This window comes from Manis pentadactyla, chromosome 2 (assembly GCF_030020395.1).
Source record: "Manis pentadactyla isolate mManPen7 chromosome 2, mManPen7.hap1, whole genome shotgun sequence".
Classification (NCBI taxonomy): domain Eukaryota; kingdom Metazoa; phylum Chordata; class Mammalia; order Pholidota; family Manidae; genus Manis; species Manis pentadactyla.
The window spans coordinates 48,008,696-48,024,749 of NC_080020.1; the positions used below are offsets into that span (position 1 = coordinate 48,008,696).

Below are 16,054 nucleotides of genomic sequence, written 5' to 3' on the forward strand. Positions count from 1 at the left end.
TGCTAAACACTTGCCCTGCATTCACTCATTTACCTCTCACAAGAATGCTATAATTTGGTTAATATTAACATTACTGCCACTTTAGAGTTGGTCAATGAAGCAGAGGAAGGCAAAGTAACTTGCCCAAGGTCACCTTCCTCATCCCTTTGGGACTGAAGCTGGGGGCAGCCTGGCTCCTGGGCTCCTCCTCTTCCCTCCCACATTCTGTTCAGTCAGAAATCTCTTCAGTTCTTTTTCTCCACACTGTTTTTATCTTTTTTCCTGACCAGCCTCTGTACACACCTTCCTACTGGTCTACCTTCCTCCTTCCCTTTCTCCCTCCAATCCATCTTGGGGTTAGAGAGAATCTGTACAGAAAGCCCCTTTCTTCCCCATTAAGTCAGGAAGCATATCACTGAGAAATAGTTTCACAAGTCAGATGGCAATTAATACATCAGCTCTGTTCCTTTCCACAAAAGCTAGACTGGAAGACATGGCTTAGACCTGGGGGCACGTAGGTTGACAATAATCCCCTGACTTGCATTGACTCTTAAAACTCTAGGGTATATAGTAGAAGGGCTGTCTATTCTGCTAAATTCACCAAAAAGCAGAGAGCAGATAAATACTGTGACTTTTATGCAGTCAGACAGATCTGAAAAAGCAGAAAGAGAGTAAAAGGCTCCACAGAGCAAAGGAACAAGTGTTATCCAGCCCACTTCCATGTAACCTGGGGTCTAACTGTGTCTCTCCACTTACAAACCTTGGCTGGTTCTCCTCTTCCTTCAAGATCAAACCCAAGCTTCCTAGTGGGATATTTAAGGCCCTTCCTCCCTGTGGTAGTCATTAAAGCTACTCACCAACATTTCCAGCTCCTCTCCTTTTGGCCCTATGGGAGGATTGTACTTTCCCATTGTCTTCAAGTTACACATGGCCATATGGCTGGCTTTGGCCAATGAAATGTGAATGGAAGTGACATTGGTCACTTCTATGTGGAAGTGTATAAAATCCAGGTCATTCCTCATTTTCCTGCCCCCTTGCTATAGTGAATGATGATAATCCAACAGGTAGAGGGTCCATCACCCTCAGTTAGGACAGCTTAGAGAAGAGCCCTTGACCACTGACCCATAACTGATCTTCAGCACAGGTGAAATAGAGATGTATCATATTAAGCCACTGAGATCTGGAGGCTGTTTGCTACTGCAAAACATGACTTAACCCATCTGACCCACGCACGACTGGCCCCCCAACCCCTTTTCCTCATGATATGATCTCCACACACACAGTGTGACTGTTCGGCTCCTTGCTTTTGCTCATGCTGATCACTCTTCGTCTTTATTCACATGTCCTCCAACATCCAACCAACACCCAATACCTCCTCCCAACCCGGATCAGCTTTTCACCTTTTCCATGCTGAGCCTTCTCTGCCCCTCCTCTTACTCCTTTACAGAAGTAAGTGCCCTCTCCTTTGAGCTCAGCTCAGAAAGCATTCATGAATGACTTGGGGAGGAGGGCATTCTATAGCCAGATATGACTTGTCTGCTATCTTTTGCTATGTTAAGAACCCTCAGGCTCTAAAGCCCGTAGCCCTTCCCCTTCCCTCTAAATTATGTCACTTCTCCCTACAGAGTAAGCAGAAGCATCTTATGCGTTTCCCCCTGCACTGCAGCGATGCCAGGTCTGACTTGAGCCTACATAAGGTATTTGGACTTTTCCTCAAGTCATTCAGTGTGAATGTGCCAAGTTTCTTGCTTCAGGAGCTCAGGAAGGAACCGTGGAAGCAGCAGCAGAGCAGAGAAGGGGAGGCACATGGCACAGCATATGGTGGCAGTGGCATCTTGCCAGCGATGGCAGCACTTACAGTGACCATGGGAATAACTTGAGAACAAATTACACTCCTGCAGGGGACAGGGGAGGAGACAAAATGAGACTGGGGTGTTGCCCCAAGGCCATGGGAAAATGCTAAGGATGGATGGCCCTTCCGTCTAGAGCAGCGGTTCTCAACCCTCACTGCAAATCAGAATCACCTGGAGAACTTTCATGACGCCAGTGCCTAGGCAGCAGTCCAGACTGGTTAGGCCCAGGCATCAGCACAGTTTCAAAACTCCCTCTGTGATTCATGTGCAGCCAGGGCTGACAGCCACCCTGTTTGCCTGGCCTTCCCAGAAGACCCCAGGAGGCTCATAGCACAGGCTTATTCTGTCTCAGTTCTCACATCTTCAGCAATACCTACGAAATTAGGAATTTAAAAAGTCATGGAGAAGTGAATTTGCTGGGTGCCCTCTATATGCAAGGCCTTGGTGATACATACCTTACACACACTGTTCCATTTAATCAGTACACCAACCCCATGGAGCGGCCAACCCTGTGAGAAATGAGAAAAATGAGGAGGTGGAATCATGTTCACACAGCTAGCAGGCAGCACTTCTCCTCTACACCAATGGTATTCAAACTATGGTTGTATTTGAGGTACTGCAAAAATCCGACTCAAACACTATTTTTAAATGTGCACTTACAACGTTCAAAGCCGTATGTGGAAGAGCACACACCCAATTGTCTCATATACCAAACTGTGGCACACTGACGCCTTCCAATGTTTTGGGGTGTGCTTCTATGTTAACTTAGGTTGACGCAGACCTTCAGGGAAGGATTCCTTTGCCCCCTCTGTGTTCACCATTGAACACCTAGAAAATGGGTTCACTGATTAGAATGCTGTTTTCTTAAAAATCAGGCTTGGCTTGGACATTTTTACACTCACATAAAATTGTTCAAGTGAGTATATGAGGGCAAAATATGTGCCTAACACCCCTGGGTAAATGCTGAATAGACCCGCTCAGTGAAAATGTCATCAAGATGTCATCACCTGCTCATCAAGATGTCAGCCCTGGCGTGCCACCTGAGGTGAACCCTCGTGCACACAGCACATCCACGTCTCTGTAGGGCAGCTGCAGAGGTTTGCAGCAAGTCTGGGGGCTTCTCCTCCAAATGTGATTAAGTTCTGTTGGACAAGGCACAGTGTTACCACGCTTCCCACAGCAGATTAAGTGTCCCCGGGGAAGTGGCAGTTCCGAGATGCAGTCCAAAACACAAGAAATCAGGCAGCTCTGAAACTCACAAGGGTTGCCTTACTTTAGTGTTGAAGTCATGTTATAAAATATTAAATAATGGGGATTCTAAACTGATCCAAGGATCTATACACTGACGTTCTTCAAACTGTACATGTGCAATTCGGAAATGCCAATATGTTGTCAGTAATTCGATGTTGTAACAGAAATTGGGTACTATGCTGTCAAGCAGCTGGATCAGATTGGTTTGACAAGTATCCTGATATCACTCAGTGAGCTGTTCTGAACAAACACGTGCACGGAGCAGTGCCGTGGCAGATTCAGCTGGGCAGAGCAGCAGCTGGCTGGCCTGAGGCCAGGGCCTGGTGTGTGGGCACAGACCTGGCTGGGACCCGAGTAGGTGAGGCACAGCAACGTGCCCTTGAGGTGGGCTGGGGCTCTGCGGGCAACAGCAGAGCTGTTGAACCCGGTCTGCAGGCACAGTAGGAGGACCCCAGTTCACACTGTCCATCTCTGTCACCTCTGATGCAGAATTTGAAGCTGTAGTTGGATATTAAGAGGGCATTATCATGGATCACAAGTTCCAGTTGTTACAGAGAAATTTCATGGACCGATATGGAAGAGAATCAACTCATCTCCCTGTCTACATTTAACGAATATATTTCTTTGGTAGGAAAGCATATTAAAGCAGAGCTGCTGGAGCAGATTCCCATGTTCAACATGGAGCAGGGCCCCTCTGTGCCATCTTATCCTATAGCGCAAGCACCAAATCCACACTATGAACCCAGAGGTAAGAGCTGACTCTGTTCCATGTGACCTATGACATTTTTGACAGAAAAAAATAGCCTTGTGAAGGGGAATTTCAAACTCTGACCCTGCCACTTATTAGCTGTGTGACCTTAGACAAACCGCCTCACATCTCCGTGCTCAACTCTAAAATGGGAAGAATCCCTACTTTGCACAGTTGTCGTAAGCATTGAATGAGTTACAGAGGCAGTGTGCTAGAACACAGAATTGCCTGATAAACATGTCATATAAAAAGTGTGTTGGATTCTTTAAAACTCTCAGCTCTTTTTCCTTCAAGCATTGTCAAATCAGTTGGGATATTTTGCATCCTCTTCAAAGCTTTCACTTGTTATCTAAAATGGCAGTGAAAACATTCCATAATAACTTACTAAAACTTTTCTAATTTCTTCCTTGACAGATAACATTATCTAACATCTGCTATTCTTGACACAATATATAGAGCACCTGGTATTTTTTTTCCACCTAAAAGCAAATTTCAGGCAGTTTTCAACCTTCATCATCCATTTTCCTCCTTACGCTCTCTAATACAACTTTTAAAATGAAAATGTTTTTCCTTTCTTCTTCATGTTCTTACCTTCCAACTGGAACACAAACTTAAGCAAATATCTAGTCCTATTTCATGCCGGGAGATGGAAATTAAAGTGGGAAAGTGTCATATTTAGAGTCAGGGTCCTCTTTACCATCTATTTGCTGCATCACATGAGCAAGTCACCTAAGCCTCTGCTCTGCAAGATGAGTGAAAATATCTCCAACCCCCAGGGTTGGTGTGAGAAGCCAGTTACATTCTGGAGGAGAAATGAAGTTTGGAAACTGTAATGTTATGAACACATGCTCTTCTGTGCGTACTGATCTCCCTGGGAGTCCAGAGTAGTAGGCAGGGAAAACAGGGTTTTACTCAGAAGCATAATGCAGGAAATACAGGGCCTGTGCCCCTGCGGATATTTAAAATTTTTTTAATTCTGTGCATCAGAGGATAAAATCAACAAAGTGAAATTGCAACCTACAGAATCGGAGAAAACGTTTGCAAATCATAAATCTGATAATATGTTAATATCCAGAATATATAAATATATAAATAACTCCTCCAGGGCAACAGCAGCAATGAAAAAAACCTGATTCAAAAATGGGCAAAGGACTTGAATAGACATTTCTCCAAAGATGATATACAAATGGCCAACATGCATATGAGAAGATGCTCAGCATTGCTAATCATTAAGGAAATGCAAATCAAACGCACAGTGAGACACCTCCAACTCCCATCAGGATGGCTACTACCTAAAAAACAGAAAATAACAAGTGTTGATGAGGATGTGGAGAAATTGGAACCCTTTTCTGTACTATTGGTAGGAATGTTAAAAAAAAAAAAAGACACAAATTCTGTGGAAACCAGAACAGTAGATTCTCAAAAAATTAAAAATACGATGACTATAGGATCCAGTGATTCTCCTTCTCAGTATATACACAAAAGAATTAAAAGTAGGATCTTGAGGAGATGTTTGCATATCCATGTCCATAGCAGCACTATTTACAATAACCAAGAAGTAGAAGCAACCCCAGTGACCATCAGCAGATGAGTGAGCAAACAAGATGTAATATACCTATAGTGGGATATTACTCCATCCAAGAAAGAAGAAAATCCTGTTACATGCACAACATGGATGAGCCTTGAGGACATTATGCTAAGTGAAGTATGCCAGTCACAAAAGGACAAATACTATATGACTCTATTTATATGAGGTATCTAAAATAATCAAACTCAGAAATAAAAAGCAGTAAAAATATCCTGGTTGTCCCAGGGCTTGGGGAGAAGGAAATGAGGAGTTACTGTTAAACTGGTTCAGAGTTTCATTTTTGCAAGATGAAAAGTTTCTGAGGATCTGCTGCACAATGATAAGAATATACTTGACTTAATGAACTCTATGCTTAAAAAAGGTTAAGATGATCAATTATATATTATGCAATTTTTACAAAATAAAATTTTTTTTAAATCTAAACCTAAGAAAGAGGAAGCATTTCTTACAGTCGCTTACAAAATGAATAGCAGAATCAAGGTTCAAATCCAGTTTTGTCTAACCCCTCAGGTAAGGGTTCCGTCTGGTATAGACACAGTTTTTGTCTTAAAAAGAAAAGAAAAGGGAAAGGAAGAAAAGAAAAGAAAAAACGTAACCTTAAGAGAGCTGAAGCATCCATATTCTATCAGGAAAAATAGACTTTAAGACCAAGAATATTACTAGAGACAAAGAGATATCCCATAATGATAAAAGGGTCCATTCATCAGAAAGATATAACTATTTAAATGTACAGGCATCTAAAACACACAAAATGAAAAAGTAAAAGCTGATAGAATTAAAAAGAGAAATAGATATTTCAACAATTTTAGGAAATTTCAGTGCTTCTCTCTCAGTATCTGACGAAACAGTGAGACCAGCTCGACCTGGCTGATACTTCTAGAACATTCCACCCAACAAGCGAATATGGTCTTTTCAACTTCACAGGAAATTTTCTCCAGCATTCACCAAATACTGGGCCATAAAACAAATTTCTAGAAATTAAAAATGTGAAACCACACAAAGTGTATTTTCTGATCACAATGCAATTAAATTAGAAAGCATCAACAGAAAGAATCTAGGAAATCAGTATTTGCAGATTAAACATTTCCAAATAACACACGAGGCTGAGAAGTTTGCAAGGGAAATCCAAGAAAATAAAAACACAACCTATCAAAAAATGCAAGATGCAGCAGAAGCAGTGTTTAGAGGGAAATTTATAGTTTTAAATACAGAAAAAGAAAAATATATCAAAAATCAACAACCTAAGGTTCTACCTCAAGAATCTAGAAAAGAAGGAATAAATCAAAAACAGGATAAATAGAAAGTAAGCAGGGACCATAAGAGCAGAAATCAATAAACTACAAAAATAGAAAAATAAGTGGAAGAAATAAATGAAACCAAACATTAGGTTCTTCTTAAAAATCAACAAAATTGATGAATCTTTAGGTAGAATGACTAAGACAAAAAACAAAGAAAGAAAGAAGACACCACACCAAAGTCAGGAGGATAGAAGGGAAATCACTGCAAACTTACAAAAACTACATAGATGGACCACTATAATCAACTTTATGCCAACAAATTAGATGAAATGGATAAATTCCAAGACAGACACAATTACAAAAAGGAACACAAGAAGGAAAAGAAAGTCTGAATAGACAGATATCAAATAAATAAACTGACTTAGTAATATAAAATCTTCCCACATAGAAAACTGCAGGCCCAGACTGCTTTGCCGTTGAAGGAAGAAAATGCCATGCACACTCCTGAAAACAGACAAGAAGGGAAAACTTCCCAATTTATTTAATGAGGCTGGTGTTACCTTGATACCAAAGCAAAGACCTCACAAGAGAGGAAAACTACAGATCAACATCTCTCATGGGCACAGGTACAAAAAATACTAATAAAATATTATTTGAAGACTGGATCCAGCAACAAATGCAAAGATGTGTTCTGCAGATTGGTGCTTCCTTCCTGCCTGCAGACCTAGCAGGACTCTGTCCTGACCACCTGGGACCCCTCTTGGCAGACACTGTTGTTACCTGGCTTACCCCCATGAGCTCACTTTGCCTGTACACTGCTGCTGGTCTTCTTACGATAAGGCCCTAGGACTGCAGCCTTCTGCTTGTCTGCTTGTCCTGCATGTGGGCTGCAGAGCCATGGAAAGTAATGCCCTGGGGGCTGCTCTCAAGCATTCCTGGGCAAGAACTGGGGATAAATAACCCTGCTTTCTCACCTTTCCACTGAGATGACTAAGGAGCATTTTAGTTCGCCAAGGTAACCTGTAGGGCGGGCACCCCATGTGAGCTCCTCTCCCTTACCCCCTCCCCTCTTGCTACTTCCTGGAGTCATCTCCCCAAAACTGTACTCAAATCCTCGTCTCCGGTTTGCTTCCAACACATTCTGCCTTGCCAAGTCCTTTCTGTCTTCTACGGCACAAGCTGAGAACAGTGCAGGAAAGTAACCTCCCACCCCCCAGTTTTTAATGAAGTTGTTTGGCTTGAAGCCAGAAAGACAGATGGCACCTCAGATTATAACTGACTTTCCCAGGAAAGGCCTGAAAAAAGAAAAATTAATTTGCGTAGAGAAAAGGAAAATTCAGCAACAGAAGGAATTGGGTCGCCTTCGCATTTGGGCTGTCGTATCTCAACAGGCAGAGCTGATGTGATTGTGGAAATCCCATCCAATCATCACCTTCATTGCAGTAATGGGGCTGGCTTCTCACAGCAAGCATGGTCATATTAGGAGACTTTCCCCATTACCTTGGCACTTAGCTGGCTGGGACATCAGTGCCTTTGCAAGGCAATCTGCACCCCCATCCCCACCCCCAAGGCCTGGCTGCCCAGTTCTGCACATGATCATCTTAAATCCAGGGAGAAACACAGGATGAGACTTAGGGTTCTAGGAATATGCGAGTCCATTCTGTTATCTGTCTTTCAAACAAACTCACGTGCCCATGTGAAGAAATGCTGCAAAGGTATGAACACAAAAGTCCTGTCCGAGGTTTTCCCCAGCCTCCCTTCTCCAGATTCTCTTTCTCATTCACTTCTTAAACAAATATTTATTGAGCACCTATCATTCTATCTACTCCCTTTTTCAAGTAACACCTTACTCTATCATATGAATATGTTTTTATTAAAAATGATTTTGGTCATTTATTTATTTTGATGTTCCTTAATAACAAATATTAGCATTATGTCTTTTAATTTTCAAAACACCCCTTTGAACTTGGAATATCATTACTTCCATCTTACACGAGAGGAGACTAAAGCTCAGAGAACTGAAATGACTTGTCCAAGGCTGCCTAGCTAGTAAGTCTCAGATCTGACTTTCAAATCCAAGACAGTCTAACTTCAAAGCTTAAACTCTTGGCCACCACCCCACTGCTTCTCAAGTCTTCATACCTATTGTTCTCTGCTTGGAAGTCCCAGTCTCACCTCCCTAACTCTTACCTCTGCTAACTAGGGAACTCCTCCTCATCCTTTGAGGCTGTGAAACATCATGGTGCCCACAGAACTTTCCCTGACCACGACCAGGCACCTGTATTTCACCCTCCCACAACCAGTGGTGCTTCTCATTATCAGAGCACCTATCACACTGACTGCACCTTGGCTGATGCATACTCCCTCATCATAACAATCCAGAAAGTGTTAGTCCTCATACCATTCAATGGGCCTCTGGAAGTGCCAATTAGGCTGCAGATGCTGCAAAAACAACCACATCTGACTGACATCTGGCACCCAGGTCCTCCCTCTCATCCAAAATTGACAGGTCACATGGATAAAAAAATCACATAATTCCAATATATACACCAAAGAGAGACAAAGATACATATTGTGAGACAAGAGGAGTGCAGGCCAGCACTGCAAGTGCTCTATCCATGAACACAGAAGTCAGAGGGTTTAACAGTACCCAGTTCTGGTGGGAAAAAGTTTGAGAAATGCTAGTCAAACCAAATGACTCTACCCTCTTCTTTAACAGGGATCTCAGGCCTGCTTCCCAATTCCAAAAACATATTTCTCAACAGAGGTACTGGAGGGAAAGGCCAAGTAGAAAGAATCCTGGTTCTGAAGAAAGACGAAAATGCCTGTCCTAGAGCAATGGGGGGATTAGATTGTATTACTGTTCACTAAAATCCTACTTTCCCTCCCATCCTTGCAGTAGGATTATACATTTCCATCCATGTATGTATTTATCCATACAAAGATCACTTAACTTGCTTTTGACAGTGAAATGTGGGCAGAAGTGATGTTTTTCACTTCAGGGAGCATGATTACCCATGTCTCTTCCTCTCTGCCACAAAAGTGATACTGTTCTGTAGAGAGGCTGCTCCATTATCTGGGTCTCAGAGTGAAGATGCAGCTGACCGAGGATGAACACATAGCAGGGGCAGGTAATAAAACTTTCACATAGCCGTGGAGATTTTTAAGTCTGTTTTAGTGCAGTGAATAAAGAAATTGGTTCCAAATGTGGGGCTCCTTCTACAAAACCTTATATAAGCAACATTTAAAATGGGAAGGAAGATAGTCCATGTAATGAGACATTTCATAAAACTTACACCTGCCGTAACTGTGACTTTAGGCTAAAGGGAGGCAAACAATTTCAGCAGTATGTCTTGATTACCATTTGTAGCATGTGACAAAATAGTACAGAAAGAATTGGCCAATTTATTGCCAAGACTAAAACATGATAGGGAGCCCAAAAACTCTTGTGTATTTTGAAGGTCCCAAACAGAACCCCATAATTCTTCTCAAACTTGAATAGGAAAAGAAAAACTGAGGTATTTGAGTGGCTAAGGCTTACTAAAACTTAGCCTTCTGGGCAGGGCCAATTCAAGAATGTAGTTATCACACCTTATGTTAAGCCCTGTGAATTAAGTTGGCAGCTGTGTCTTCTGATTAAGTGGGTATGTATGTACATATTCGTAAAATCCCCTCCACTGAGTGTGAGCAGAAACTGTGAATCCCCATGATTTTCTTAAATTATGTGACAAAAGAAGTTTTACAAATGTATTTAAGGGTCCTAGTCAGAAGATTTTAGAGTTCACCAAAAAATGAGATTTTCTTGGGTGGTCCTGATAATCAGAGAAGAAAGAAAGAAATTGAAGGAAGAGAGAAATTCTGTTGCTGGCTCCGAGGAGGTAAGCTGCCCTGTAAGGACATGAGTTCAGTCTCTTGTTGTTCAGCCTAGTTGTTGAAAGTGATCCTTGGATAACACCAGCAAGAAAACAGGACCCTCACTCCTTATAACCGCATGAAACAAGATTCTCCCAGAAGCCATGTGAGCTCAGAAGAGGATCCCAAGCTCCAGTAAGGTGGACAGCCCTGCTGAAACTCTGATTTCAGCCTGGTGTGACCCGAAGCAGAGAACTCTGCCATACCATGCCCAGCCTTCTGACCTATAAAATTATGAGAATTAATGTGTATTGTCTTAAGCCAGTAAGATTCTGGTAATCTGTTAGGCAGCAATAGAAAACTATCACAGCCTCTAATAAATCTTTTCAATTGGACCAAATGGCCCAGGGGAAAGATCCTCAACGTGTGGCTTTTGCTCAGAAAACTGATGATCTCAAGACACCCACAATTAAATTAGAGTGAAAGTCATGTTGAAAATAATTGTGGGTGCTACAGGCTCATGTGGTTGACTGAAAGATACCAGCTGTTTTTGGATAAGTTTTAAATCAAAGGAGCCATCCCTCTAGATTGTGACAGTTCAAAACTGGAAATTACTTATTGGTCTTCACCTTCTGCAGGAGGCAGGTGAGACACTTACTCAGCTCCAATAAGGACCTAGTTTGCAAAGCCCTCTTCAGTTGCATCTAAGAAAGCTAATGGAAAAGGTAGCACATCCCAGAATGACAAACAAGGACCGTCCTACACCAGCTAAAAATCTCATTATGTCTGTCATGCAGGATTACAGAATGACAGGACCAGTGCCTGCTGTGTGCCTCCTATTCTTTATCCCTTTCCAAACGAGAGTATTTATTCAAGTTATCCTGTCCCTCTTTCACCACTGCATTTTGAGTAGAAATAAGCAGATAACTTGTATTTTTGGTTCATTGATGCACGATGCTGTTGGTGCCCCATGCCTATCCCCTCACCCCTAACTCTTTAGTATACACCTATCTGGTTCTGACTATGTCATCTGCATTTACTTGCCTGCTGGCTTTCTCTGCCCCAGTGGCAGTCCAGAAGTGCCAAGGCATTAGGCCCCATGGGAGCAGCCCTCAACTAGTGACTGACGGGAGTCAGGGTCCCTCGGGTGGGGCTGACCCTGAGTGTTTTCTACACTGGCTCCCATCACTCCTCCCCTGAGAGTTGGCTCCAGTTTCCCGTGCCTTTGGTGGGCTACCTTCTGGGCTTTGTCTCACTTTCCCATTCCTCCATTAGCGTTTCCTTCACTTCCTAGAAAAATCGTTTGTACTTGAATCCCTATCCCAGGATCCCATTCTAGAGAATTCCAACTATGACAGTTGGTTTCTAGATCCAGGAATTCCATATCTGCTAGAGACCATGTAGAAATTACCACACATCCTGCAGAGATCTTGAGCTTTGAGTCTGAAGCAGTGACTGGGTTGAGGGGACCGTTGGGCTTGTCCCCCTCACAGAGGGGTTGAGTGTTCCCGCTTGAGGAAACGGACTCAATATCTGGTGAATGGAAGAGTGAGCTTCCTTTCTCTGTGTTTCCTTTCCTGTGGAAGGATAGTACATCCCCACTCTATTGAACTTAGAGGGAAACCATGTGACTTCTTTGGCCCATGACAGTGGGAAGGAAGTAATGTGTCCTTTCCAAGGAAAAGCCTCAAGAACTGACACATAATTTGCTACATCCCTTTTCTTTCTGCTGTACATCTGGCACTGTTGCAAACAGACATTTTTCCATCAGCTGGGTCTCAGAGTAAAGACTTAGATTAGAACCTGGCTGACTCAGGAAAGATAGTAATAAGCCTTTGTTCTCATAAAACATTAAGATTTTAGGATTGCTTATTACCATGATATAATCTAACCTCTTGACCAGCACAGTGTTCCCAGACAAGGAATTTCGGAAAACAAAGAAGACACAAATATCTCATCAAAGAGCAGACTGAAGCTATGCAACCATTCACATTCTCTGAAAATGAGGAGACTTCAAAGACAAGACTCAGCACCTGTGATTTGGAAAGAAAGACAATCAGCACTGCATGACTATTTAGAGGAGTAGCAATCATAAGAACAAGAGGGCAAAGCAAAATTATGCAAAGGCCACCACTCAAGAAATTCAGGAGGATTTTTTCTCCCCACAGATAGAGTCATAAATAGCCAGAATATATTATCACAGGCAATCAGAAAACCGTTGTCAGTAATTTTTAAATGGAAATTGGCAAATGAAGTGTTGAAAGAAGAAAAATCACCATGCAAAGATCCCAGCAACCTCTTGCATGATTTCTAGGGTCCAGGATCAGGGACCTGTATTGTTCACTGGCTCTGAATAATTTAAGCAAAAAAAAAAAGATACGTTATAGGGGTATTGGATGCCTCTTGCTTCTCAAAGATGGCTGGAGACCTGGGTATAGAGTCTACGCAGCCAAGGAATATTTGTCCACATCACTGCACATTATTGTAAAGGCACCAATAGCTGCCACTGCTGGGGACAGACCCCGCAGCTTACCCCCAATATTATGGGTAATGACAATAGAACTGGGACTTGGATGAAGCCGACACCACTGCTACCACCCATCACCACAGAAGATTTGTCACGGTCCTGCCTTTTTTGAGTCTCTAGCTTGTCATTCAAGTCTGGGATGGGTCCTCTTGAAGGACAAATGCAGTATAGTGTACAAGGGAGCATAAAAAAAGATCTGGCATTTTCTTTTTTATATAATGAAAGTTGCTGGAGTCTTCAAAGGAAAGGGTTTCAGATGCTGGGTGAAAAAGAATAGCAGAACCCACAGCCTCCTCATGGAGAGGCAATAAGATGCAGTGAAAAGGACACACATTTCGGATAAGTCCCTGCTCTAGCCATCCAAGTTGTGTGAACCTTCTCATCTCTGGGCCTCAGTTTCTTATCCATCAAATGGGTCATAACTATCACTATGATTTCTACCTATTCATCTATCTGTCCATTGGTTGATCAACCAATCATCTATGTATCCATACCTCTATCTATCTATCTAACTATCGAGACATTTGTAACAGACCCATCCCAAGGGCATTGCTGGATCATGTCTGCAGAGGTCACAAATGATGGCCATGGGCTAGTGGTAAGCCACAAACATGTTTGAATTGGTCCACCATGCTTCTGAAGTACTTGAATTAATTGTCAATTTTTTTAATATTACAGAAGACCGAGGTTTATGTTTGTTTTATAAGTTGAAATCAGATCATCTGATTGTTCTCTTTCTTATACATATAATTTGTATCAACTTTCCCTACACACCCCTTACCAGCTTCCCTAACACCATTTCCCTACTTGCCCTAACTGCCAATATAACTTTCCTGTCGATGACATTGAAGGCAAAGTGCTGGACTTGAATCAGGGGTGCTTCAGTTTGATTCTCATTCCTGCCACTTTCCAGGTGTGTGGCTATGGGTGGGAACTTAGCTGTTTTAAGCTTCAGTTTCCCCATCTTTCAGAATGGCCCGTCAGGAATGCCCCTTGTAACTGAGCACTCCAACCAAGGAAAGAGCACCACAGTCCTGTGTTATTAAGCCCTCAGTTGTCTCCCCAGCTCACCTCTTGCTACTACTTTCCTTCTCACAGTTATGTTTTAGCAACACTGAGCTATATTCTCTCTAACACAGCCAGACCTTTCCATGTGCTGTTCCTGCCTTCCAGATTTTCTCTCCCCAACCTTTTTAAACTGGCACCTCCTCCATGAAGCCCTCCATGATACCCTAAGCAGGATTGCTTGTTCACTGGGTTCTCAGGGCTTTCTGACTCTTTATGCCATACTACCAATTATCTCACAGTTCTGTAAGTTATCTTTCTATGTTCCCAGTAGACCGAGCACCTGTGAAGGTGGAGTCTTATGGCAACATCATGGAGAAAATACATGAACTTATTTTTACTTAAAAACAAACTGTGTGGGAGAATCTCAAAATCATAATATTAGTGAAAAGTTTTGTTCCAGAGGAATATACACAGAACAAATAACATGTATATTAAAGTTTTTAAACATGCAAGAATATGATATATGTTTTAGAAATATGCATATATGTGGCAGAAGGATAAAGATATGCATGGGAAAAGTGAATACAAAATTTATAATAATGGTTTTCTGAGGAAAGGAGATAGGTGGGGAGGTAAGAAGGACCCTTACCATCCAAAAGGCTTTATCTTTATTTATTATATTTTGTTTCTTAAAACTGGATGGTATATTACTGCTTACACATTTGTTTGTATGTTAAATATTTTTTTTTAATTCTAAAAATGAAATAAAGAGCATGGGGTTTGGAGTTGGAAAAGTCTTGTCTCTGCTATGTTCTGAGAGACCCTAGACAAGCTCCCTTTTGAGCCTTAGTTTCCTGATCCCCGGGGGCATCTTGAGTAGTCCTGAGCTGCCTCCTCCGGTCTATTAATAATCCCTCCTTAGGTGATACAATCTATCTCCAGACGAAGCCAGAGTTTCTTAATCTCATCTCCAGACGAAGCCAGAGTTTCTTAATCTCGGTACCATTGCCGTTTGGGATGGGGAATTCTCTGTGGTGGGGGCTGCCCTGTGTGTTGCAGGGTGTTCAGCAGCGCTCTTAGCCTCTGCCCACTAGGCTAGTCGCAGTCCTCCTCCCCACATTGTGACAGCCAAAATACCTCCAGCCATCGGCAGAGGGCCCACCCCGGACGCTGCTCCATGCACAACCAACCTGGGAATGATGCCAAGCGCTTGTCCAGCCCAGACCAGGCTCTGGGCTTCCACCGCCAGCTGCTTGCCTCGACGCCTTCACTTGGATGCTTCTCAGCTCCCTCGGACATGCTCACAGTGGAACTCCTGGTCCTCCGACGGTCTCTTCTCCCTGCACGAATTTTGACCAAGTCAAAGACATTTCCATTCACTCAGTTGCTGAAATGAGAAACCTCAAATGGATCTCCCTTTTTTCTCACCTCATATCCAATATATTGACAAAATATATCCCACCTCCAAAATATTTCCCAAATCCACACACCCTTCTCTCTCTGCACCCACCTCCTCATTCAGGCCAGACTGGTGTCTCACTCAGACAACTCACACACCTCTCTAACGGTTCCCTCTGCTTGCCTCATTTCAGTCCATTCGCCAAACAATAGCAAAAGTGGCCTTTGATTATGTCACTTCCCTAAATCATTTCAACCAGTTTCAGTTTCCTCCTTAAATGGGTGGAAATAATTATCACTTCCTTGCAGGAAAGCTGTGAGGCTTCATATAGAGCTAACCTAGGGAAAGCAGATTGAATTAGTCCTCTTTCTCTATGTACAAGTTGTATAATGTCCAGCACAAACAAAAAAGGAGGGTTGACAAACAGCCATTTTATTCTATTTTATTTTATTTAAATATATGCATTCCTTAAAGATAAATTGGCTAATGCAGATAAGGAAAAAACAGTCAGCCACAAGCCCCCCATCCTAACTAATCACCATTATTAACCTTTCAAGAGGAACTTTTAAACACTTATTCTATGCATGCATCTGTATGTGCAACAGTATTCA

General features: G+C 42.4%; 1 long non-coding RNA gene across 1 annotated transcript; it reads right to left on the reverse strand.

Moving 5' to 3' along the window:
• Positions 1 to 1,761: 1,761 nt before the first annotated feature.
• On the reverse strand, positions 1,762 to 15,636 carry LOC130682697 (uncharacterized). The gene is made up of 4 exons (XR_008995987.1): positions 15,555 to 15,636; positions 15,235 to 15,384; positions 2,288 to 2,341; positions 1,762 to 1,874 (listed from the first exon to the last, which is right to left on the reverse strand). It is a non-coding gene; the product is annotated as an uncharacterized LOC130682697 (long non-coding RNA).
• Positions 15,637 to 16,054: the final 418 nt, after the last annotated feature.